Genomic DNA, 27,100 nt, shown 5'->3' with positions numbered 1-27,100 from the left:
TCAGATTTCAATTAGATCAAGAGTAGAATGTAGGATCTTGCCGCTTTTTCTATTTTGAAGGCATTTCTAGGCCGGGGTATCCTGAATTCCCACGCGAGCTCCAGCCCTAATAGACACAATGAGATATAATTGGTGCAGGGCCGCGAGCGACCACCGCCGTCGATCCACATCAAGCTCGGTGCTGCCCGCTATAATGCCTACAATACAATCTTTGTACAACTCTTTTTGTCTTCATATTTTCCGTGACTAAGCTTGAATGCCTTTTCAATTTAAAAATGAGTTGTATCTTTTGCCTTTGGTTAGTTCGAATAAGACAATTCTTATTAAATCTTGCTCTTGGTAACTTTCAGGGCTTTTTTAGATGTATCTCCTTGGATATCACGGGCCTATAATCCCGGTTTTTTGATAGGCTTGCGTGGGGACACAGATCCAACACGTAGAGGCCCCTTGGAGAGCTTTTATGTCATGTAGAACGCCTGCTGGAACCCGTTCCCAGGTGCAACAATAGCCACCCATGAACCGGTCTCAGCAGGCATTGGGACTATTGTAGAAAAAGAGAACAGTATATACTGGTCTATGGATTGAAGTTTGGGTGGACTATGAGACTGGGTTATAGATTATTATTATGACATTCAAATTATCACAAATCTATCTCGTCAGCGATGTTATTGTGAATGTATTAGAATCGTTGCTAAGATATTTATTATTTATTTATTGGTAGGCCAGTATTCTGATAGGCAATCACTAATGTACCTAGACTATGCTTAGACTTCAGTTGAGTATTTATTGTACTTGTTTTTTGGATGCTAAGAGTACTTGCCTATAACTACTTCGTCTGCTCTGACATTTACTTAATTTAAAATTCATGTTTAAATTAGCGACACAACAATAGCTTCTATCAGGCAGTAGGCAAATAGTTACCAAGTAAGTAGTACGTACCTACTAGTAGTAATTCCAAATAGCAGTGCCAATTCTATTCGCTTATCAAGAGCTGGTTATTAAATATTTATTGCTTGGCATTAAATAGCTAGTACCTATTGTTGTAGGCACTTTCCTATGTAACATGTAGGTACAGTAAGTACCATGTACAATTGGAAATTAAACGAACTTACCTGTAAGTGAAGTTCATTTCAATTATATTAGCTGCACAAACTTCGAAATGATAATTTTAACTTGTAGTACGTGCTTTATCATGTAGCCTGTTCCATGAATGTTACAGAGAGGCAAAGCCAAAATTAAAAATATGTATCTGATTTATGAACATAACTCCTACGTTGAACGATTCCCGCGCTGTCAACTGTCAATGTCATTTAGTTTAGAGTAACAAGCCAAGACATAACACTTTCACTGCCAGTAGCCCGCTAGGATTCTCTATTCTTAGGTACTTATCGCTACAAAGCGGAAAAAACATATGGTATCCGCTATGCTTTTAGCTCACGCTGGCAGTGAATATGCCAATAGATGGAACAACTTGGCCCCCAATTCAGCAAAGCCAATATTGCCATAACTTTGACAGGGATTATAGGTACACGAATCCCTGGTTGTCTCAGGACAACGTGGGTACTGGGTGGGATGGGTTATCATTTCGAAGTTTGTGCAGCTAATATAATTGAAATGAACTTCACTTACAGGTAAGTTCGTTTAATTTCCAATTATTATTACGCTGCACAAACTTCTTCAATGATAATTTTAACTTGTAGATGTTTAGAGATAAGTATTCAAAGTTTGTTTTGGCTTTGTATTACAACAATGAAATCATTGATTAACAATGATTTATTATTTCATTTTAAATTAGGTACCTTTTTAGTTATCATTAACTATTTTCAAAATATAGGTATGTATATTTAGTTTACAACATTATTTAGAGATCTAGTGATATCATTTCATCAAACTGTCTATCGTATAGTATAGATAGTTGAAACAAAAATAATTTGATCCTTATTTATTAATAGGTAAGTATTTTCATTTATACCACCAAATACCACATACAACTTAATTATTATAGGAAAGAAATCAAAGGATAGCATGAGATGCATCTGTTGGCGAATACAACAACTATAAGCAACTCTTGGCAGTGTGTTATTGTTGGTTACACCTTTAAGTAACACTTATTTTCTCATTTATCATAGTAAGGATTTACCAAAATTATTGGATGGAACCATGATTATGAAATTGAGAAAAATCATTACAAGAATCACTCCACCTTGATGTTTTTCTTCCACCAACTCCTAAACGATTTACGGTTGACACAACACATAACAGGTTAAATAGGTGATGAAAATAAAAATATATCAATACAAATCTTTAAGAGTTGACTTATGTAATCCCTCTACAAATCGTTTGGGAAGTGATTTTTTCATGATTCTGAGGGCAATAAATAATCACTAATCTTAATTGGTTGCAGGAGGTCTTTGGAGGTTTATTATAAATACTGGAAGGCACTTTAGTTTGTCAATACATTATTTATTATTTAATTTATAAACTTTATAAACACAACATTACATGACGGCGTTTGGAAGTAGAGTAATTGACATTCTCAAGTTTGAATTAAACATCATTCAAACTTGAGCTTCTGTATTCAAATTAAATGTGTCAAGCCAGTGTCGTTTGCATATACACCCTCTACATACCAACACACCCCCTCAATCGACTCTGCTTGAAGCATTAATTTACAGCGCTATTCTTTAGTTAAGACAATATTCCAATAAATAATTTCATATAAGTACAATAACCAGAAAAAACATAACACATCCTGTATATTTCCCTCATATTACATCACCCTGTATATTTCCAACATATTACATCACCCTGTATATTTCCAACATATTACATCACCCTGTATATTTCCCACATATTACATACATGTAATCCCCATTCAACAAATACATTACAGCAAATTCTCATTCAACAAGATAAGTACTCAAATATTCCTCCACTCGATACGTCACCACAAATTATCTATAATAAATGTTTTATTCTTCCACTCTTTAATAAATCCTTTATTCTCCTGCTCGACTCATCAACAATAATCCTCTTCTATATTTCCTTTATACTCCCACTCGATTCTTCCATACTAATCATATTATATAAAATAAAACCTTTATTCACCAACTCAACTCTTCAACATCACTAATAATCTATACCTACTAACAATTCTAATACCAATTATAAAATATTAAAATACAGACTTGAAACAAAAAACTCAAGGATATTTATCAGAAACGATGTAAAATGTACCTATTAAAGGGAATGTTACTCTTCTTCTTTTTTGGCGGATGAGGTTAAATAATGATTCAGTTACACTTTCTACACTTACACCCCCTTAAGTGAATCATTATTAAGCACCCCCTCAATTTTGAATACACTTTGTTTCTAGAATCCTTGATCCTCAAGTTTTCTTTCAATAAGTATATATTTCTGTATTATAATATAAAAGTTTACACACCCTATAAAAAACTTACATACTACGATATAATATAAAAGAAAAACCCCGACATTTATTCGAAATAATTATTAACGTTCACTTTAGCCCGCACTTATACTACATTGTCTACACTCAATAGCTCACATTATCACTAAAACACTAATCTTCGTTGACATTTTTCAAATTTTACAGCTGGTAAACTTTTCGTTAGTATATCAGCCAGCTGTGATCCAGTTGGACAGTATTTTACTGTAATCTGATTCTCGTCGATTTTCTCCTTTAGATAATAGTATTTTACGTCTATATGTTTGCTTCTTTTTCCCATGATTCCTTTCTTCATAAGCCAAATCGCAGACTGATTATCCACTCTCATCTCAACTTCGAGTTTTTCTTTGGTTATCTCATAGATCAGATCCCTTACGAACAGTAGTTCCTTACAACATTCTGCTGCTGCTATAAATTCTGCTTCTGTACTGCTTAATGCGACTACTGATTGTTTTCTTGAGCTCCATGCCACTGGTCCACCATTCAGCCAAATCACAAAACCAGAAGTGCTGCGTCTAGTGTCTGGATCTCCCGCAAAATCCGAATCACAATAACCCCTGAGAACTTTATCATCTTTACTAAAGTGAATCCCTTTTTCTGCTGAACCTTTAAGGAATCGCAAAATTGTTTTAGCATTGTTTAAATCATTTAAATTTGGAGAATTTTGATGCCTCGAACAATAACCTACGTGAAAACTAATGTCTGGTCGCGTTTTATTCGAGAGATATAACAATGACCCTATCATCTCGCGGTAAAGCTCATGAGACTTTGTATCAACTTTAACAGATGGATGTTCTTCTATCATAATTGTTGGGCATTTACATTCTTTTGCATTTTCAAGATTAAATTTTTTAATGATTTTCTCACTATATGTCTTCTGAAAAATTTTAATCCCCTTCTTATGTTGCTTTATATCCAAACCTATATAATTAGTTACTTCATCTAAAATTCTTAGTTCGAAGGATTTTTGAATTGTATCTATTATATGCAATAGATCTTCTTCTCTTTCTCCGAGTACTAATCCGTCATCGACATATACTGCAAGGATAATTTTCCTTTCACCTTCCATGACAAAGATGCATTGATCAAGTTTCATTTGTTTAAAACCCATCTTTGTTAAGAACTCTGTAAACTTGATATTCCACATTAGTGGAGCTTGTTTTAAACCATACAAGCTCTTGTTTAGTTTGCATACTTTGCCTTCTTTGTCATTGTAGCCTTTAGGCACCTTCATATATATACATTCCTTCAAGTCTCCATGTAAAAAGGCCGTTTTCACATCAAACTGCTTCATCTTTAGACCTTTCGCTGCCGCAATTGATAATAGAATTCTTAAAGAAGTAGTATTGACTACCGGACTATATGTCTCATCATAATCTATTTTGTACTTTTGTTGAAAGCCCCTTGCAACTAGTCTGGCTTTATACCTACCATCAGACTTGACAGTAAAAATCCACTTGCTAGTAACTAATTTCCTTCCTTTTGCTTCTTGTTCATCCACAAATGACCACGTCTTATTTTCTTCAAGTGATTTAATTTCTTCTTCTATAGCTTGTTTCCATTTGTCCTTTTCTTTTGATTCTATTGCCTCCTCGTAGGTCAACATCGATGCTTCAGTGTCATAATTCATTAAATAATCTTTATATCTATCGGGTAGTCTACGTTCTCTGGCAGGCTGAACTCTTCTATTTTCATTATTATCACTATCATTATTTCGATTTCGATTACTTTCAACTCGATTTTCAACTAGTTCAGTATCAACAGGTTCTTCATTTCCATCATAGTATTCTTCATTACTTTCTTCTTCTTCTACTTCTCGGTTTGTTTCACTTTCATTTATTTCAACTTCATTTGTTTCATTGTTATTTGTTTCATTGCCATTTGTTTCGAATTCATTTGTTTCTACTTCATTTGTTTCATCTTCATTTGTTCCACCTTCAATTGTTCCACCTTCAATTGTTTCACCTTCAATTGTTTCACCTTCATTTGTTTCGTCTTCATTTGTTTCGTCTTCACTTGTTTCACTACTCAATCTTCTCAAATGAATATCGCCTTCTCGAACACTCTCCATATTTCTACTACTCATTCTTTTTCTTAACATTTCACCTTCTCGACCTTCATTATTGTTGACTCTACCACCTTGATTTTCTTCCTGTCTATTAACTTCTTTATTTCGTGTTGTGCCTTCCCTAACCGTCTCTTCATTCTCTTCGAATATCTTCCAAAGACCTCTAATCCTTTCATCATTTTCTTCATTTAGATATATACCTTGCTCGTCTTCATTTATTCTTACATCCCTGGCTCTTACAATTGTTTTCGTTTCATCCACCCATATTTTGTAACCATTTCTGATATAGCCAATCAGAATTCCTTTATTACATCTAACTTCTAACTTTCGTACACCTGAGTTTATTTTATAATAGGCTGTTGAACCAAATCTTCTTATATGCGATACATTTGGTTTGAAGCCAAACCACATCTCAGCTGGAGTTTTGTCTTTACCTTCGGTGGGGCTTCTATTTATTAGGAAGCTGGCAGTTGTAAGTGCTTCGCCCCATAGATAGTTTGGAACACGGCCATCGAATATTAATGCTCTAGTTCTTTCTAACAGGGTTCTATTCAGTCTCTCCGCTTTTCCATTCAGTTGCGGCGTGTAGGGTATTGTTAGATCTAGAATTATTCCTTTAGAGTTGCACCAAGACATTAGATTATTGTTCGAGTATTCGCGTCCATTATCGCATCTTATTTTTTTCACTTTTGAATTGAAATGATTTTCCGCTAAAGTCACAAACTGTTTTATTTTGTCAAAGGCTTCACTTTTAAAAGTAATTAAATAAACGACACAAAAATGTGTAAAGTCATCTAGGAAAGTAATAAAATATTTTTTGTTATCCCAAGTGGGAGTTTCTATTGGACCGCAAACATCCGTATGAATTATTTCCAAAGGGAATTTAGCTTGAATTCTATTGTTTTTGAAAGGTTTTCTAGTCATTTTCGCTTTGACACATATTTCGCAAAAATGTTCTTGATTTGCCCCCCCAATTTTAATACCGTTTACCAATTTAGCTAGACGCGGCACATCCGATACGTGACCGAGCCGGCGATGCCAGATATCGACATTCTCGGAGAACAATACCTCTCGAACGATATTTGCAGAAAATTCTGTTTCATAGAGACCGTTTCTAGTTTTATAACCAGTAAGAATAATATTATTATGTTTCTTTACAGATACCTTATTTCCAGCGAAGAGTACAGATGCACCGTGATCAGTGATTGAACTTACAGATATCAGGTTTCTAGAAATTGCAGGAACATATAGTACATCTTCCAGTTCAAAACCATTTGTGTTGACTGTACCTATTGCTTGAGCGACGAGGTTCTCTGCATTGGCACATCTTATATCTACATTTATATTTTCTGTGGAATTTATGATATCATTATTGTAAAACATGTGGGAAGAAGCACCTGAATCAATTATAGCTCTAGTACTAGTCGTGTGTTTTATTTGTTCACTCACCAGGCTGAACGTACGGCAAAACCTTTCAATGTGTCCCTTCCTATTACATTTCCTGCATATTTTTGTAGAAAAACATTCACTGGAAGTGTGTCCACTTTTATTGCAAATGGTGCACTTTTTATTAAAGCAGAATCTCGCAATATGACCTGGTTGATTACAGTTAAAGCACTTCTTTTCATTACTTTTCATGGCCTCTTCTGTTTGTGGAAGTATTTCTGAAGGACTACTATCAAATAGCTTAAGTTCTTTTTGAATACGTTCAATGAGAGTATGTATGGTTTGATCAGATTTTGGAATTACCTCCCATACAGTTCTAAAGAAATTTAAATTAGCTGGTAAGATTGTTAAAATCTTTTGTATAAGCATGTCATCATTTATTTTATTTGTGGTAGACTGTAGTTCGAAACACATATTTTGAAGTTTGCTAATATCCTGAAGTATATCTCCGCTGAATTTATAGTTGTAGAATTCAATTACCTTTAGGTGGCTGTCTTTTTCCACTTTGTAATTAAAGACAACATCTAACTTATCAAAGATATCCTTTGTAGTTGAGCAATTAATAACATAATGTAAGATATTCTCATCTATTGATTTTAAAATAAAATATTTAGCCTTTGCGGCTTTACCTTTATCTTCGCTGTCTTCTCCAACTCCCTTGGCGTCCAGAAATAATTTTGCTAATTTACGCCACGTAGGATAGGAGGAATTTAAATTCAATTTATTTAGGCAGTCCGAATTCTCCATCATTTAAAATTACGTACGGTTTACTGAAACGTCAAACTGGTTGCTAGCCTTATTTTGTAAACAACTCCGTTGCTAGGCTTATCTTCTGAAATATTTGTGTACGAAAGCTGAATCGTTTTCCTGAAACACTAAAATTACTTATTTTACTTTATCTTGTGGGCTCCATAACCTCTTAATTGGTTGCAGGAGGTCTTTGGAGGTTTATTATAAATACTGGAAGGCACTTTAGTTTGTCAATACATTATTTATTATTTAAAACCCCGACATTTATTCAAAATAGTTATTAACGTTCACTTTAGCCCGCACTTATACTACATTGTCTACACTCAATAGCTCACATTATCACTAAAACACTAATCTTCGTTGACATTTTTCAAATTTTACAGCTGGTAAACTTTTCGTTAGTATATCAGCCAGCTGTGATCCAGTTGGACAGTATTTTACTGTAATCTGATTCTCGTCGATTTTCTCCTTTAGATAATAGTATTTTACGTCTATATGTTTGCTTCTTTTTCCCATGATTCCTTTCTTCATAAGCCAAATCGCAGACTGATTATCCACTCTCATCTCAACTTCGAGTTTTTCTTTGGTTATCTCATAGATCAGATCCCTTACGAACAGGAGTTCCTTACAACATTCTGCTGCTGCTATAAATTCTGCTTCTGTACTGCTTAATGCGACTACTGATTGTTTTCTTGAGCTCCATGCCACTGGTCCACCATTCAGCCAAATCACAAAACCAAAAGTGCTGCGTCTAGTGTCTGGATCTCCCGCAAAATCCGAATCACAATAACCCCTGAGAACTTTATCATCTTTACTAAAGTGAATCCCTTTTTCTGCTGAACCTTTAAGGAATCGCAAAATTGTTTTAGCATTGTTTAAATCATTTAAATTTGGAGAATTTTGATGCCTCGAACAATAACCTACGTGAAAACTAATGTCTGGTCGCGTTTTATTCGAGAGATATAACAATGACCCTATCATCTCGCGGTAAAGCTCATGAGACTTTGTATCAACTTTAACAGATGGATGTTCTTCTATCATAATTGTTGGGCATTTACATTCTTTTGCATTATCAAGATTAAATTTTTTAATGATTTTCTCACTATATGTCTTCTGAAAAATTTTAATCCCCTTCTTATCTTGGTTTATATCCAAACCTATATAATTAGTTACTTCATCTAAAATTCTTAGTTCGAAGGATTTTTGAATTGTATCTATTATATGCAATAGATCTTCTTCTCTTTCTCCGAGTACTAATCCGTCATCGACATATACTGCAAGGATAATTTTCCTTTCACCTTCCATGACAAAGATGCATTGATCAAGTTTCATTTGTTTAAAACCCATCTTTGTTAAGAACTCTGTAAACTTGATATTCCACATTAGTGGAGCTTGTTTTAAACCATACAAGCTCTTGTTTAGTTTGCATACTTTGCCTTCTTTGTCATTGTAGCCTTTAGGCACCTTCATATATATACATTCCTTCAAGTCTCCATGTAAAAAGGCCGTTTTCACATCAAACTGCTTCATCTTTAGACCTTTCGCTGCCGCAATTGATAATAGAATTCTTAAAGAAGTAGTATTGACTACCGGACTGTATGTCTCATCATAATCTATTTTGTACTTTTGTTGAAAGCCCCTTGCAACTAGTCTGGCTTTATACCTACCATCAGACTTGACAGTAAAAATCCACTTGCTAGTAACTAATTTCCTTCCTTTTGCTTCTTGTTCATCCACAAATGACCACGTCTTATTTTCTTCAAGTGATTTAATTTCTTCTTCTATAGCTTGTTTCCATTTGTCCTTTTCTTTTGATTCTATTGCCTCCTCGTAGGTCAACATCGATGCTTCAGTGTCATAATTCATTAAATAATCTTTATATCTATCGGGTAGTCTACGTTCTCTGGCAGGCTGAACTCTTCTATTTTCATTATTATCACTATCATTATTTCGATTACGATTACTTTCAACTCGATTTTCAACTAGTTCAGTATCAACAGGTTCTTCATTTCCATCATAGTATTCTTCATTACTTTCTTCTTCTTCTACTTCTCGGTTTGTTTCACTTTCATTTATTTCAACTTCATTTGTTTCATTGTTATTTGTTTCATTGCCATTTGTTTCGAATTCATTTGTTTCTACTTCATTTGTTTCATCTTCATTTGTTCCACCTTCAATTGTTCCACCTTCAATTGTTTCACCTTCAATTGTTTCACCTTCATTTGTTTCGTCTTCATTTGTTTCGTCTTCACTTGTTTCACTACTCAATCTTCTCAAATGAATATCGCCTTCTCGAACACTCTCCATATTTCTACTACTCATTCTTTTTCTTAACATTTCACCTTCTCGACCTTCATTATTGTTGACTCTACCACCTTGATTTTCTTCCTGTCTATTAACTTCTTTATTTCGTGTTGTGCCTTCCCTAACCGTCTCTTCATTCTCTTCGAATATCTTCCAAAGACCTCTAATGCTTTCATCATTTTCTTCATTTAGATATATACCTTGCTCGTCTTCATTTATTCTTACATCCCTGGCTCTTACAATTGTTTTCGTTTCATCCACCCATATTTTGTAACCATTTCTGATATAGCCAATCAGAATTCCTTTATTACATCTAACTTCTAACTTTCGTACACCTGAGTTTATTTTATAATTGAACCTTTAAGGAATCGCAAAATTGTTTTAGCATTGTTTAAATCATTTAAATTTGGAGAATTTTGATGCCTCGAACAATAACCTACGTGAAAACTAATGTCTGGTCGCGTTTTATTCGAGAGATATAACAATGACCCTATCATCTCGCGGTAAAGCTCATGAGACTTTGTATCAACTTTAACAGATGGATGTTCTTCTATCATAATTGTTGGGCATTTACATTCTTTTGCATTTTCAAGATTAAATTTTTTAATGATTTTCTCACTATATGTCTTCTGAAAAATTTTAATCCCCTTCTTATCTTGCTTTATATCCAAACCTATATAATTAGTTACTTCATCTAAAATTCTTAGTTCGAAGGATTTTTGAATTGTATCTATTATATGCAATAGATCTTCTTCTCTTTCTCCGAGTACTAATCCATCATCGACATATACTGCAAGGATAATTTTCCTTTCACCTTCCATGACAAAGATGCATTGATCAAGTTTCATTTGTTTAAAACCCATCTTTGTTAAGAACTCTGTAAACTTGATATTCCACATTAGTGGAGCTTGTTTTAAACCATACAAGCTCTTGTTTAGTTTGCATACTTTGCCTTCTTTGTCATTGTAGCCTTTAGGCACCTTCATATATATACATTCCTTCAAGTCTCCATGTAAAAAGGCCGTTTTCACATCGAACTGCTTCATCTTTAGACCTTTCGCTGCCGCAATTGATAATAGAATTCTTAAAGAAGTAGTATTGACTACCGGACTATATGTCTCATCATAATCTATTTTGTACTTTTGTTGAAAGCCCCTTGCAACTAGTCTGGCTTTATACCTACCATCAGACTTGACAGTAAAAATCCACTTGCTAGTAACTAATTTCCTTCCTTTTGCTTCTTGTTCATCCACAAATGACCACGTCTTATTTTCTTCAAGTGATTTAATTTCTTCTTCTATAGCTTGTTTCCATTTGTCCTTTTCTTTTGATTCTATTGCCTCCTCGTAGGTCAACATCGATGCTTCAGTGTCATAATTCATTAAATAATCTTTATATCTATCGGGTAGTCTACGTTCTCTGGCAGGCTGAACTCTTCTATTTTCATTATTATCACTATCATTATTTCGATTACGATTACTTTCAACTCGATTTTCAACTAGTTCAGTATCAACAGGTTCTTCATTTCCATCATAGTATTCTTCATTACTTTCTTCTTCTTCTACTTCTCGGTTTGTTTCACTTTCATTTATTTCAACTTCATTTGTTTCATTGTTATTTGTTTCATTGCCATTTGTTTCGAATTCATTTGTTTCTACTTCATTTGTTTCATCTTCAATTGTTCCACCTTCAATTGTTTCACCTTCAATTGTTTCACCTTCATTTGTTTCGTCTTCACTTGTTTCACTACTCAATCTTCTCAAATGAATATCGCCTTCTCGAACACTCTCCATATTTCTACTACTCATTCTTTTTCTTAACATTTCACCTTCTCGACCTTCATTATTGTTGACTCTACCACCTTGATTTTCTTCCTGTCTATTAACTTCTTTATTTCGTGTTGTGCCTTCCCTAACTGTCTCTTCATTCTCTTCGAATATCTTCCAAAGACCTCTAATGCTTTCATCATTTTCTTCATTTAGATATATACCTTGCTCGTCTTCATTTATTCTTACATCCCTGGCTCTTACAATTGTTTTCGTTTCATCCACCCATATTTTGTAACCATTTCTGATATAGCCAATCAGAATTCCTTTATTACATCTAACTTCTAACTTTCGTACACCTGAGTTTATTTTATAATAGGCTGTTGAACCAAATCTTCTTATATGCGATACATTTGGTTTGAAGCCAAACCACATCTCAGCTGGAGTTTTGTCTTTACCTTCGGTGGGGCTTCTATTTATTAGGAAGCTGGCAGTTGTAAGTGCTTCGCCCCATAGATAGTTTGGAACACGGCCATCGAATATTAATGCTCTAGTTCTTTCTAACAGGGTTCTATTCAGTCTCTCCGCTTTTCCATTCAGTTGCGGCGTGTAGGGTATTGTTAGATCTAGAATTATTCCTTTAGAGTTGCACCAAGACATTAGATTATTGTTCGAGTATTCGCGTCCATTATCGCATCTTATTTTTTTTTCACTTTTGAATTGAAATGATTTTCCGCTAAAGTCACAAACTGTTTTATTTTGTCAAAGGCTTCACTTTTAAAAGTAATTAAATAAACGACACAAAAATGTGTAAAGTCATCTAGGAAAGTAATAAAATATTTTTTGTTATCCCAAGTGGGAGTTTCTATTGGACCGCAAACATCCGTATGAATTATTTCCAAAGGGAATTTAGCTTGAATTCTATTGTTTTTGAAAGGTTTTCTAGTCATTTTCGCTTTGACACATATTTCGCAAAAATGTTCTTGATTTGCCCCCCCAATTTTAATACCGTTTACCAATTTAGCTAGACGCGGCACATCCGATACGTGACCGAGCCGGCGATGCCAGATATCGACATTCTCGGAGAACAATACCTCTCGAACGATATTTGCAGAAAATTCTGTTTCATAGAGACCGTTTCTAGTTTTATAACCAGTAAGAATAATATTATTATGTTTCTTTACAGATACCTTATTTCCAGCGAAGAGTACAGATGCACCGTGATCAGTGATTGAACTTACAGATATCAGGTTTCTAGAAATTGCAGGAACATATAGTACATCTTCCAGTTCAAAACCATTTGTGTTGACTGTACCTATTGCTTGAGCGACGAGGTTCTCTGCATTGGCACATCTTATATCTACATTTATATTTTCTGTGGAATTTATGATATCATTATTGTAAAACATGTGGGAAGAAGCACCTGAATCAATTATAGCTCTAGTACTAGTCGTGTGTTTTATTTGTTCACTCACCAGGCTGAACGTACGGCAAAACCTTTCAATGTGTCCCTTCCTATTACATTTCCTGCATATTTTTGTAGAAAAACATTCACTGGAAGTGTGTCCACTTTTATTGCAAATGGTGCACTTTTTATTAAAGCAGAATCTCGCAATATGACCTGGTTGATTACAGTTAAAGCACTTCTTTTCATTACTTTTCATGGCCTCTTCTGTTTGTGGAAGTATTTCTGAAGGACTACTATCAAATAGCTTAAGTTCTTTTTGAATACGTTCAATGAGAGTATGTATGGTTTGATCAGATTTTGGAGTTACCTCCCATACAGTTCTAAAGAAATTTAAATTAGCTGGTAAGATTGTTAAAATCTTTTGTATAAGCATGTCATCATTTATTTTATTTGTGGTAGACTGTAGTTCGAAACACATATTTTGAAGTTTGCTAATATCCTGAAGTATATCTCCGCTGAATTTATAGTTGTAGAATTCAATTACCTTTAGGTGGCTGTCTTTTTCCACTTTGTAATTAAAGACAACATCTAACTTATCGAAGATATCCTTTGTAGTTGAGCAATTAATAACATAATGTAAGATATTCTCATCTATTGATTTTAAAATAAAATATTTAGCCTTTGCGGCTTTACCTTTATCTTCGCTGTCTTCTCCAACTCCTTTGGCGTCCAGAAATAATTTTGCTAATTTACGCCACGTAGGATAGGAGGAATTTAAATTCAATTTATTTAGGCAGTCCGAATTCTCCATCATTTAAAATTACGTACGGTTTACTGAAACGTCAAACTGGTTGCTAGCCTTATTTTGTAAACAACTCCGTTGCTAGGCTTATCTTCTGAAATATTTGTGTACGAAAGCTGAATCGTTTTATCTGAAACACTAAAATTACTTATTTTACTTTATCTTGTGGGCTCCATAACCTCTTAATTGGTTGCAGGAGGTCTTTGGAGGTTTATTATAAATACTGGAAGGCACTTTAGTTTGTCAATACATTATTTATTATTTAATTTATAAACTTTATAAACACAACATTACATGACGGCGTTTGGAAGTAGAGTAATTGACATTCTCAAGTTTGAATTAAATATCATTCAAACTTGAGCTTCTGTATTCAAATTAAAAGTGTCAAGCCAGTGTCGATTGCATATACACCCTCTACATACCAATCAACAAGATAAGTACTCAAATATTCCTCCACTCGATACGTCACCACAAAATATTCGAGAGATATAACAATGACCCTATCATCTCGCGGTAAAGCTCATGAGACTTTGTATCAACTTTAACAGATGGATGTTCTTCTATCATAATTGTTGGGCATTTACATTCTTTTGCATTTTCAAGATTAAATTTTTTAATGATTTTCTCACTATATGTCTTCTGAAAAATTTTAATCCCCTTCTTATGTTGCTTTATATCCAAACCTATATAACTAAAAAAAAAAAAAAAAAAAAAAAAAAAAAAAAAAAAAAAAAAAAAAAAAACTCTTAATTGGTTGCAGGAGGTCTTTGGAGGTTTATTATAAATACTGGAAGGCACTTTAGTTTGTCAATACATTATTTATTATTTAATTTATAAACTTTATAAACACAACATTACATGACGGCGTTTGGAAGTAGAGTAATTGACATTCTCAAGTTTGAATTAAACATCATTCAAACTTGAGCTTCTGTATTCAAATTAAATGTGTCAAGCCAGTGTCGATTGCATATACACCCTCTACATACCAACACACCCCCTCAATCGACTCTGCTTGAAGCATTAATTTACAGCGCTATTCTTTAGTTAAGACAATATTCCAATAAATAATTTCATATAAGTACAATAACCAGAAAAAACATAACACATCCTGTATATTTCCCTCATATTACATCACCCTGTATATTTCCAACATATTACATCACCCTGTATATTTCCCACATATTACATACATGTAATCCCCATTCAACAAATACATTACAGTAAATTCTCATTCAACAAGATAAGTACTCAAATATTCCTCCACTCGATACGTCACCACAAATTATCTATAATAAACGTTTTATTCTTCCACTCTTTAATAAATCCTTTATTCTCCTGCTCGACTCATCAACAGTAATCCTCTTCTATATTTCCTTTATACTCCCACTCGATTCTTCCATACTAATCATATTATATAAAATAAAACCTTTATTCACCGACTCAACTCTTCAACATCACTAATAATCTATACCTAATAACAATTCTAATACCAATTATAAAATATTAAAATACAGACTTAGAAACAAAAAACTCAAGGATATTTATCAGAAACGATGTAAAATGTACCTAATAAAGGGAATGTTACTCTTCTTCTTTTTTGGTGGATGAGGTTAAATAATGATTCAGTTACACTTTCTACACTTACACCCCCTTAAGTGAATCATTATTAAGCACCCCCTCAATTTTGAATACACTTTGTTTCTAGAATCCTTGATCCTCAAGTTTTCTTTCAATAAGTATATATTTCTGTATTATAATATAAAAGTTTACACACCCTATAAAAAACTTACATACTACGATATAATATAAAAGAAAAAACCCCGACATTTATTCGAAATAATTATTAACGTTCACTTTAGCCCGCACTTATACTACATTGTCTACACTCAATAGCTCACATTATCACTAAAACACTAATCTTCGTTGACATTTTTCAAATTTTACAGCTGGTAAACTTTTCGTTAGTATATCAGCCAGCTGTGATCCAGTTGGACAGTATTTTACTGTAATCTGATTCTCGTCGATTTTCTCCTTTAGATAATAGTATTTTACGTCTATATGTTTGCTTCTTTTTCCCATGATTCCTTTCTTCATAAGCCAAATCGCAGACTGATTATCCACTCTCATCTCAACTTCGAGTTTTTCTTTGGTTATCTCATAGATCAGATCCCTTACGAACAGTAGTTCCTTACAACATTCTGCTGCTGCTATAAATTCTGCTTCTGTACTGCTTAATGCGACTACTGATTGTTTTCTTGAGCTCCATGCCACTGGTCCACCATTCAGCCAAATCACAAAACCAGAAGTGCTGCGTCTAGTGTCTGGATCTCCCGCAAAATCCGAATCACAATAACCCCTGAGAACTTTATCATCTTTACTAAAGTGAATCCCTTTTTCTGCTGAACCTTTAAGGAATCGCAAAATTGTTTTAGCATTGTTTAAATCATTTAAATTTGGAGAATTTTGATGCCTCGAACAATAACCTACGTGAAAACTAATGTCTGGTCGCGTTTTATTCGAGAGATATAACAATGACCCTATCATCTCGCGGTAAAGCTCATGAGACTTTGTATCAACTTTAACAGATGGATGTTCTTCTATCATAATTGTTGGGCATTTACATTCTTTTGCATTTTCAAGATTAAATTTTTTAATGATTTTCTCACTATATGTCTTCTGAAAAACTTTAATCCCCTTCTTATCTTGCTTTATATCCAAACCTATATAATTAGTTACTTCATCTAAAATTCTTAGTTCGAAGGATTTTTGAATTGTATCTATTATATGCAATAGATCTTCTTCTCTTTCTCCGAGTACTAATCCGTCATCGACATATACTGCAAGGATAATTTTCCTTTCACCTTCCATGACAAAGATGCATTGATCAAGTTTCATTTGTTTAAAACCCATCTTTGTTAAGAACTCTGTAAACTTGATATTCCACATTAGTGGAGCTTGTTTTAAACCATACAAGCTCTTGTTTAGTTTGCATACTTTGCCTTCTTTGTCACTGTAGCCTTTAGGCACCTTCATATATATACATTCCTTCAAGTCTCCATGTAAAAAGGCCGTTTTCACATCAAACTGCTTCATCTTTAGACCTTTCGCTGCCGCAATTGATAATAGAATTCTTAAAGAAGTAGTATTGACTACCGGACTATATGTCTCATCATAATCTATTTTGTACTTTTGTTGAAAGCCCCTTGCAACTAGTCTGGCTTTATACCTACCATCAGACTTGACAGTAAAAATCCACTTGCTAGTAACTAATTTCCTTCCTTTTGCTTCTTGTTCATCCACAAATGACCACGTCTTATTTTCTTCAAGTGATTTAATTTCTTCTTCTATAGCTTGTTTCCATTTGTCCTTTTCTTTTGATTCTATTGCCTCCTCGTAGGTCAACATCGATGCTTCAGTGTCATAATTCATTAAATAATCTTTATATCTATCGGGTAGTCTACGTTCTCTGGCAGGCTGAACTCTTCTATTTTCATTATTATCACTATCATTATTTCGATTACGATTACTTTCAACTCGATTTTCAACTAGTTCAGTATCAACAGGTTCTTCATTTCCATCATAGTATTCTTCATTACTTTCTTCTTCTTCTACTTCTCGGTTTGTTTCACTTTCATTTATTTCAACTTCATTTGTTTCATTGTTATTTGTTTCATTGCCATTTGTTTCGAATTCATTTGTTTCTACTTCATTTGTTTCATCTTCATTTGTTCCACCTTCAATTGTTCCACCTTCAATTGTTTCACCTTCAATTGTTTCACCTTCAATTGTTCCACCTTCAATTGTTTCACCTTCAATTGTTTCACCTTCATTTGTTTCGTCTTCATTTGTTTCGTCTCCACTTGTTTCACTACTCAATCTTCTCAAATGAATATCGCCTTCTCGAACACTCTCCATATTTCTACTACTCATTCTTTTTCTTAACATTTCACCTTCTCGACCTTCATTATTGTTGACTCTACCACCTTGATTTTCTTCCTGTCTATTAACTTCTTTATTTCGTGTTGTGCCTTCCCTAACCGTCTCTTCATTCTCTTCGAATATCTTCCAAAGACCTCTAATGCTTTCATCATTTTCTTCATTTAGATATATACCTTGCTCGTCTTCATTTATTCTTACATCCCTGGCTCTTACAATTGTTTTCGTTTCATCCACCCATATTTTGTAACCATTTCTGATATAGCCAATCAGAATTCCTTTATTACATCTAACTTCTAACTTTCGTACACCTGAGTTTATTTTATAATAGGCTGTTGAACCAAATCTTCTTATATGCGATACATTTGGTTTGAAGCCAAACCACATCTCAGCTGGAGTTTTGTCTTTACCTTCGGTGGGGCTTCTATTTATTAGGAAGCTGGCAGTTGTAAGTGCTTCGCCCCATAGATAGTTTGGAACACGGCCATCGAATATTAATGCTCTAGTTCTTTCTAACAGGGTTCTATTCAGTCTCTCCGCTTTTCCATTCAGTTGCGGCGTGTAGGGTATTGTTAGATCTAGAATTATTCCTTTAGAGTTGCACCAAGACATTAGATTATTGTTCGAGTATTCGCGTCCATTATCGCATCTTATTTTTTTCACTTTTGAATTGAAATGATTTTCCGCTAAAGTCACAAACTGTTTTATTTTGTCAAAGGCTTCACTTTTAAAAGTAATTAAATAAACGACACAAAAATGTGTAAAGTCATCTAGGAAAGTAATAAAATATTTTTTGTTATCCCAAGTGGGAGTTTCTATTGGACCGCAAACATCCGTATGAATTATTTCCAAAGGGAATTTAGCTTGAATTCTATTGTTTTTGAAAGGTTTTCTAGTCATTTTCGCTTTGACACATATTTCGCAAAAATGTTCTTGATTTGCCCCCCCAATTTTAATACCGTTTACCAATTTAGCTAGACGCGGCACATCCGATACGTGACCGAGCCGGCGATGCCAGATATCGACATTCTCGGAGAACAATACCTCTCGAACGATATTTGCAGAAAATTCTGTTTCATAGAGACCGTTTCTAGTTTTATAACCAGTAAGAATAATATTATTATGTTTCTTTACAGATACCTTATTTCCAGCGAAAAGTACAGATGCACCGTGATCAGTGATTGAACTTACAGATATCAGGTTTCTAGAAATTGCAGGAACATACAGTACATCTTCCAGTTCAAAACCATTTGTGTTGACTGTACCTATTGCTTGAGCGACGAGGTTCTCTGCATTGGCACATCTTATATCTACATTTATATTTTCTGTGGAATTTATGATATCATTATTGTAAAACATGTGGGAAGAAGCACCTGAATCAATTATAGCTCTAGTACTAGTCGTGTGTTTTATTTGTTCACTCACCAGGCTGAACGTACGGCAAAACCTTTCAATGTGTCCCTTCCTATTACATTTCCTGCATATTTTTGTAGAAAAACATTCACTGGAAGTGTGTCCACTTTTATTGCAAATGGTGCACTTTTTATTAAAGCAGAATCTCGCAATATGACCTGGTTGATTACAGTTAAAGCACTTCTTTTCATTACTTTTCATGGCCTCTTCTGTTTGTGGAAGTATTTCTGAAGGACTACTATCAAATAGCTTAAGTTCTTTTTGAATACGTTCAATGAGAGTATGTATGGTTTGATCAGATTTTGGAGTTACCTCCCATACAGTTCTAAAGAAATTTAAATTAGCTGGTAAGATTGTTAAAATCTTTTGTATAAGCATGTCATCATTTATTTTATTTGTGGTAGACTGTAGTTCGAAACACATATTTTGAAGTTTGCTAATGTCCTGAAGTATATCTCCGCTGAATTTATAGTTGTAGAATTCAATTACCTTTAGGTGGCTGTCTTTTTCCACTTTGTAATTAAAGACAACATCTAACTTATCGAAGATATCCTTTGTAGTTGAGCAATTAATAACATAATGTAAGATATTCTCATCTATTGATTTTAAAACAAGGGTTGCTGAAATTTATCAATCAGAATAACAGTAAAGTTTGATATTTTTTCAAGGACAGGGTTTGCACGTTGTATAGGTACAATCACAACAGCTAATAAAAGTGATAAAGTAATTTTTTACTTTTTCTTAATCCTGTAATGAATGATTTTCATTAGTTGGTGACATTGTTAATAAATAATTTAAGACCGATTAAGGGTACTAGGTCACACTTTAAGGTTGAGTTTGGTGTAATCGAAAAAACGTTCTTCATAAAGTGTTCAATTCTATCATTTGAGGAGAGCCTATTCCCCAATAAAAGCACAAGAGCAGATTTACAATTATTTACACATCTATACCCTCATTACATAATGCTATTAAAAACGGCAAGCACTTCTGAAACAGATGCCATAAAATAATTAATGTAATTATTTTTACATAACATACACCAGTATTTCAAGTGTGTACTGTGTGTGTGTGTGTGCTTGACGGTGTTGGGCGCAAGGGATTACACCGTACTGTACTCCTTTCTCCTCTTCCTCTTCTCCTTCAGTGATGGCTGATGGCACTTCCTGGATAACACTGGGGTAACCAGGATAATGGATAATGGGGTAACCGCTGTTGAAACTTGAAACCAGTTAATAAAATATGTTTTTATAAATGAGAGTTGGGGCGCAAATCTTATACAATTATATGTACATATGCGTGTAAATATTTTGTAAACTGAGTAGTTACAATGACCGTGCCTTGATGCCTTCTACTTTTCCTAAATTTTAATACCTTAGATTTCGTTTCAGTTGGAAGGAAAACATAGATAAAATATTTTTTGCAAAAGCATCTACTTATGTAGAAAAAACATCTGGGTTACTTCACCAGGATATTTATATAATAACCAATAACTCGTGAGGTATATGGATTTCCAAAATGTTGTAAGAATTTCAAATTTAATTTGCGTTAAATCTGAAATCTTACATTATTTTCTCTCAATCAGCTTATGACACTTAAAGCACATATAGCATTTAAGTAGAATATTGTAATTTCTCTTTTCACACCACTGCTAATGTTCCTAGACATAAAAAATACTGTATTTCATTTCACCGGTTTATAAATAATTGCGATAGCTGTGTTGTCTTCTCTCAGATGTATCTCAGTGTGGTAAACCGGAAAAGAGGGTCTTTAAACATAAACAAGACCACCATAACCTGAACAAAATTAATGTACCTAATTCATTCTATTAGGCTTATTTAATAATTTCCACACGGGTGTAAGTATTACCGTAAGTAATTAAATATCTGGAAAAAATATATATTTATAACCCTTTATTTTAATTAGCCACCAAATTATGTCACACTAGGTGATATATTGGCATTGTATTTCTTTAAAATATACGAAATTCAGTATAGGTACTTTTATCTATTCAGCTCTTTAAATACACACATAACCATATTCATTAGCCAAACTTAAATATCTATAACTTGTAGTTATAGGTACCTATAACTTGTAGTTATAGGTACAACAACCCATTTATATGAGCAAAGTTCATTAAAACTAATTACAATGTGACCAATATATAAAGGACTTTATCTGTTGTTTAAGTTTGTATTTATCCTTATCGGCTAAAGAAATAATTATAGTATTACTAAGCTTTCTGAGGTAAGTACTAAGGAGCTAATTTCATTTGATTATAGCTCCATATAGGTAATGGTATCAAGACTAATTAAGTGTATCTTGTATATGTATGCACCTACATGGTATAAATAACATTTATAATAATAAGCTTCAACAATAGATATATAATCTAAACAATTGCTCATTATGTGACCTCTAGATCTTAGACACTTCATGAAAGGTCTGACACATATCGACACCTAGTCTAATAGTCTAATAAAAGGACTTATGTCATTACTTCATTAGTTTCATAACAGTTCCAATTCCCTGTTGACTTAAACTGCTTAGTTGCAATAAATTTACTTCTTCTATAGGTATCTGTATTTATTTCTCTTAGGATTTGGTAGAGAAAATATTGAAGTCAATATTAAACTGTATAAAGTGTACATTATTTTATAAGGACATCATAGGCATATACACACAGTATATATCACAGTCACATAGTTTTCTAGTATTTGACTATCAATTTTACAGAATTGATCATATTTCGGAATGCCTCTAGGTATTAGCACAGACAAAAATTTAATTTTGTATGACAGAATCCTTGTAAATATGATGTCACTGCAATTAAAGAAGTGTATTTAAATAAACCACAGCTTTTGAGAATTTGTTCTAAATGAACACAGGCTGTTGTAATGTCACTTGAGTGCGACCACATTGTGACTGCAGAGAGGAAAGTGTTACTCCGCTTCCTTATCGCTGCTTTTGACCAGGGTTTTTTGTATGTTGTAATGTTAAATGAACACTTTATTATATGAAACAAATAGTAACAGCAAAACATACATTGGAAAATATGATTGATAATCGAGCCCTTGAAGTTGAAGTACCGGGCCGTAAGCTATTAGTTTTTCTGTTAGATTTTCTTATAATATCACTTGTCGACAGCATGTTTTAAAGAAATCTCTAATGCCATTTATTGTGCTTTAATAGTATTTAAAGGACCGCTGCCTTAGCGAAGATTCTCAGTGATGACAGTCACACAAATGAAAGTCAGTCACTTAAAAGCGACAGCCGGTTGCAGCACAAAATTGATTGAGAGCTAAATCATCACAGTTAGCAAACAAATACTTAGCCTTATTCATTACTGACAAGCATCTCACCAGCCGCAGTTCAAGTCGCTGCCAATAAAATTTTACAGCGCAGATTATTTTTGCATAATCTTGTTTGGGTCATACTGGTTTTGTAATGTTCTTAATTATACATCTGAAAAAACAAACAACGAGGTTGTCTTATTAGGATTTTTCCATATCCAGATTTCTGGTGCCTCCGTCTCACGATGTCAAGATTTACTCGCTTAATTCCTTGCTTGCTGAAATAAGAATAAATATTTTAATTCACCTACTTGAAGATGAGTACATATCAAGAGACGGCCTAATTTGGCATACCACATTGATTAACTCATGGGGCCACAAAACCCAGTTCTAGCAAGACTTGTGGCCTTAAGTCCACTGCCATTGGCAGGTAGGATATGAGCCATATCTCAGTGCTGTTAGTAAGGAATAAGTGACAACACCACAATGTCCCAAATATACTGGCATTGAACACACCTAGTATTAGTATGTGAAAGATTGCCAAGTTCAAATATCATCAGAGATACCTAGGTTAGTACTCCAAAAAGCTTAGTATAGCCATTTTACAAACAGATGCACCTAGAATAGTGCTCCAGATTGCAGTGCATAGCTCAGTCACCATGTGCAGTTAGCAGACAGACACACCTATAATAGTGGCCCAGAATGCACAGTGCACAGCACAACCACCGTGTGCAGTTAGCAGACAGAGGCACCTAGAATAGTGCTCCAGAATGCACAGTGCACAGCGCAACCACCGTGTGCGGTTAGCAGACAGATGCACCTAGAATAGTGCTCCAGAATGCACAGTGCACAGCACAACCACCGTGTGCAGTTAGCAGACAGACGCACCTAGAATAGTGCTCCAGAATGCAGTGCACAGCTCAGTCACCATGTGCAGTTAGCGGACAGATATACACCTAGCTAGAATAGTGTTCCAAAAAATCCAGAATGCACAAGTAGCACAAACGTCGAAAATCATGAACAAATAAGCACTTGATACTGGGTCCACTGTATTTCCTACTTTGCGTTTATTTCCCTTTCGGAATTTTAGATACGTATTAAACATTCGGTCGCTGGCGAGCGAGGAGGGCACAGATTGCTTTTTATACGCCACGCGAAAATCGCTTTTTTCTCTACGCCGCTGGCGGAGATGGAGATGATGATGCAGACCTAAAATAAAAAGTAGGTACCTACGTCCATGCCCTGCTAGATTCTTATTTTGATATGCAACATGTCCGGGTGGATAGTCATGCTATCCACGAAACGACGCCGCCTTTGACCTTGGTCGCGAAAGTAGCATTTTCTTCTTCAGTCTTCTTGTATTTTCTTCCAATTTTGTAATTGGTCGGACTGTCGTACACTAATATTTTATTTTTTCACATATTTATTATATATTTACTATTATTTCCTGTTAAAAAAGTTATATTTTATTAAGCCCTAATGGTCTAGGCTAACATGAATAAACACAATGACATTGACAGTTGACAGCGCGGGAATCGTTCAACGTAGGAGTTATGTTCATAAATCAGATACATATTTTTAATTTTGGCTTTGCCTCTCTGTAACATTCATGGAACAGGCTACATGATAAAGCACGTACTACAAGTTAAAATTATCATTGAAGAAGTTTGTGCAGCGTAATAATAATTATTATAGGTAAAGTTTAGTCTCTTTACTCGAAACGCTCGTATTAAGTGTCAAACTGTGCTAATTTTTGAACTTAGGGCTTAACATTCGGACGATTCTTATCCAGACCATAACCATAATTATACTCACATAACCACGACGGTCCTTGACCTATTGGGCACTATTGGCCATCAACAACAATCCTGGGAAAAGACAGACGAGGACATTACTTAGTAAAATACCTTTATTAAGGCTAATTAGTTTATTTCTAAATAGTTGAACAGGTTATAGAATCAGTTGTGACTGAACAGACTGACAGACGATTGGTGACGTCTCATATACGATTAATACAGCGTCTTAAACGACCTGAAAGAACCTAAAAGTAGGTAAATAAGTTCAGTTAAATATTTTCTGAGGAGCAGCTACATCAATACCTACTGTTAATATGTACCGATATATAACCGATAGTTGAGCAAGCTGGTTAATGTTATGCATATTAAAATAAAATTATAATTTACAAGCCTTAATCGATCGGGGATAGATTGTGATGAATACTTAGGCTGCGGCCATTTTAGTACAAGCGTTAATACTAGGGCGCCCTTGGATGCAACGGTGTTAACGGTAGAATGCTAATGCGACTAGTGTGATGTCGCATGCCCAGTCGAGTCGCTTCCCAAACGCTTGCGCAAGCACAAGTGCAGCGCCCACGGCGCAGGCGCCGCGGGCAAGTTCATTGTCACCAACATATCCACTGATCTGCCCACTGCTTGTCTGCTGATCATTTTATGAAATACTGGCTTCTTTACTGTTCCGTATTTGGCTTCCGTTTAACCCAGTTTTGTAAATTATGTATCGGCCCGATTCGAACAATGCTTATAAGAAGCAGTCACAGCGGTACGATACCGATCTGTCAGTGTCAAAAGTGAAATTTTTTCAACCAAAAAACGTTACTTTTGACGGATCGGTATCGTACCGCTTTGTGTTTTTCATTCAGTTAATTTTCCTCACAAACCCATTACAGGTTACGAAACGAATAAGTACCTGAAGGAACGTAATGCATGTGCTATATTTGTATAATATGGCCCACATTAAAGCAATCTGCTCTGTTCAAATACAGATGCTGAGTGTTCACTGGACGTGGTATTCTTAACCGGGAGTGCGTGTATCTTATTTACTCACATACCTACTTGGGCCACTGAGCAAATACTAAAGGCACAGTACAACTGCTGTACTCAGTATCATGACCGCGTTTGAGAGTTCGACACAGCGTATATGCAATGCACAAGTGAGCACTGTTAAGTTAACAATGTTAACATTATCTCGACAGCACAGCATCTTTCGTCTCGTCTTGTTACCACTACAAGCTGCTGATCATGTGTCATTTGTATGTCACTAACATTTTAATGTAGTAGCTCTCGGTTTCACTAATCGCTACTGTGCATAGAAATCAACCTTAATGATACCGATAAGATGGCTGATTGTTGGTTGGCTTTTGTCTAAAATGGTAAATTTGCAAGTTAAAATACTGATCGCTGTGATACAGCTGCCGTGCTCAAGTCTTGTGCTGCATGGCGCTATTGTGTTAGTGTACGCACTCGTACTTTATCTATCCAACATTTATAAGTTAATTAGGAGCATCTGCGTGCGCGCGCGCAGCCTGTACAATGGAGCCTTTCAGCGGCGGCGCTTTTGACGCATCCACCTAATTAACCCCGCTACGCTATGTATTAGACGTTATTGTTCGATTCACAATTGCCGATGGATGAAACTGTAGCGTTATTGATTCAGTTTGACAGATGTCATGCTGTGTTTAAACGAATTATTATTGGTTCGTTATAATATAAAATAATATATTGTTGCTATGTCTTCAATTCGCACTAGAAGTCGACGTGCTTTTTATTATTTGTTCTTCTCCTTGCGTTGGTGTGGTGAACATTTTTGTGTTTCACTCCGTGGCAAAATTTGTTTAACCCTCGTGCCTTGAAACCCTCACAACGCTCATGATTCCGTTTTATTTGCGTGGTTTTAAGGTACCAACACGAGTAAGAGACGCGTGTTTTTATTCTTATCTGGAAATGCTGTGGCCGTTTCGGATTTCATTGCCAACCACGATAATATCGACATCATTGCGTTGACAATATCGACATCACGCCGCGCCGCTAGATGCTTAAAAATGAAAATAACCACTAAAGCCCGTAACTCCAATGAATATAAGCCATTTCGGATAATAGAGCGGTAATATAATGACACGGTCTCGCACCAACGCCACCACACCAATCCGAATAATACCAAAATTGCTTCATTACACAGAAGCATTGATCCGTTGGCCGGGCGCAGTAACAAAATGATTTCGGTGCAGCCTGTCAAAGAGAGTAAAATAATACGGGCGATAGCCAGTTCAGATAACCTTCCTTGTCAGTTAGGTATGTACTTACTTTAGCTGTATTGACTACTGTGAGATAATATTAATTAATGATGTAAATTCGAGACAAAAACAGAGCATTCTGATTATGAACAATGCAAATAATGAAAACGTTGAAAGTTGTCGCAATTAACTTTAACTCATGTGCCTATCTTTATTTTTGATAGGCTACGTCCTTAACCTAAAGGTAACTGATTCGATCGAGTATTTAAAACTGACAGAAGCAATTGATAATTTAAGAATGTTAACCCACTGTTACCGTATATCTACTTTCGAGCTTCTTTATGGGGCTAAAGGTTACTCTCACTTGGATTTTACTTTTCCAGCGAGTGGTAAAACTTCCTTTAATTTTCAAGCTGCC

At 34.7% G+C, this 27,100-nt stretch overlaps 1 protein-coding gene across 3 annotated transcripts in view; it reads left to right on the top strand.

Annotated features, from left to right (window-relative positions):
• LOC134647958 (tensin-1) overlaps positions 1-27,100 on the top strand; it is a 148,731-nt gene that overhangs the window by 9,601 nt on the left and 112,030 nt on the right. The window lies entirely within an intron of this gene.

This window comes from Cydia amplana, chromosome 5, assembly GCF_948474715.1.
Source record: "Cydia amplana chromosome 5, ilCydAmpl1.1, whole genome shotgun sequence".
Taxonomy (NCBI): domain Eukaryota; kingdom Metazoa; phylum Arthropoda; class Insecta; order Lepidoptera; family Tortricidae; genus Cydia; species Cydia amplana.
The sequence above is the reverse complement of the archived record's forward strand: the minus strand, read 5'-3'. Positions and strand labels throughout refer to the sequence as shown.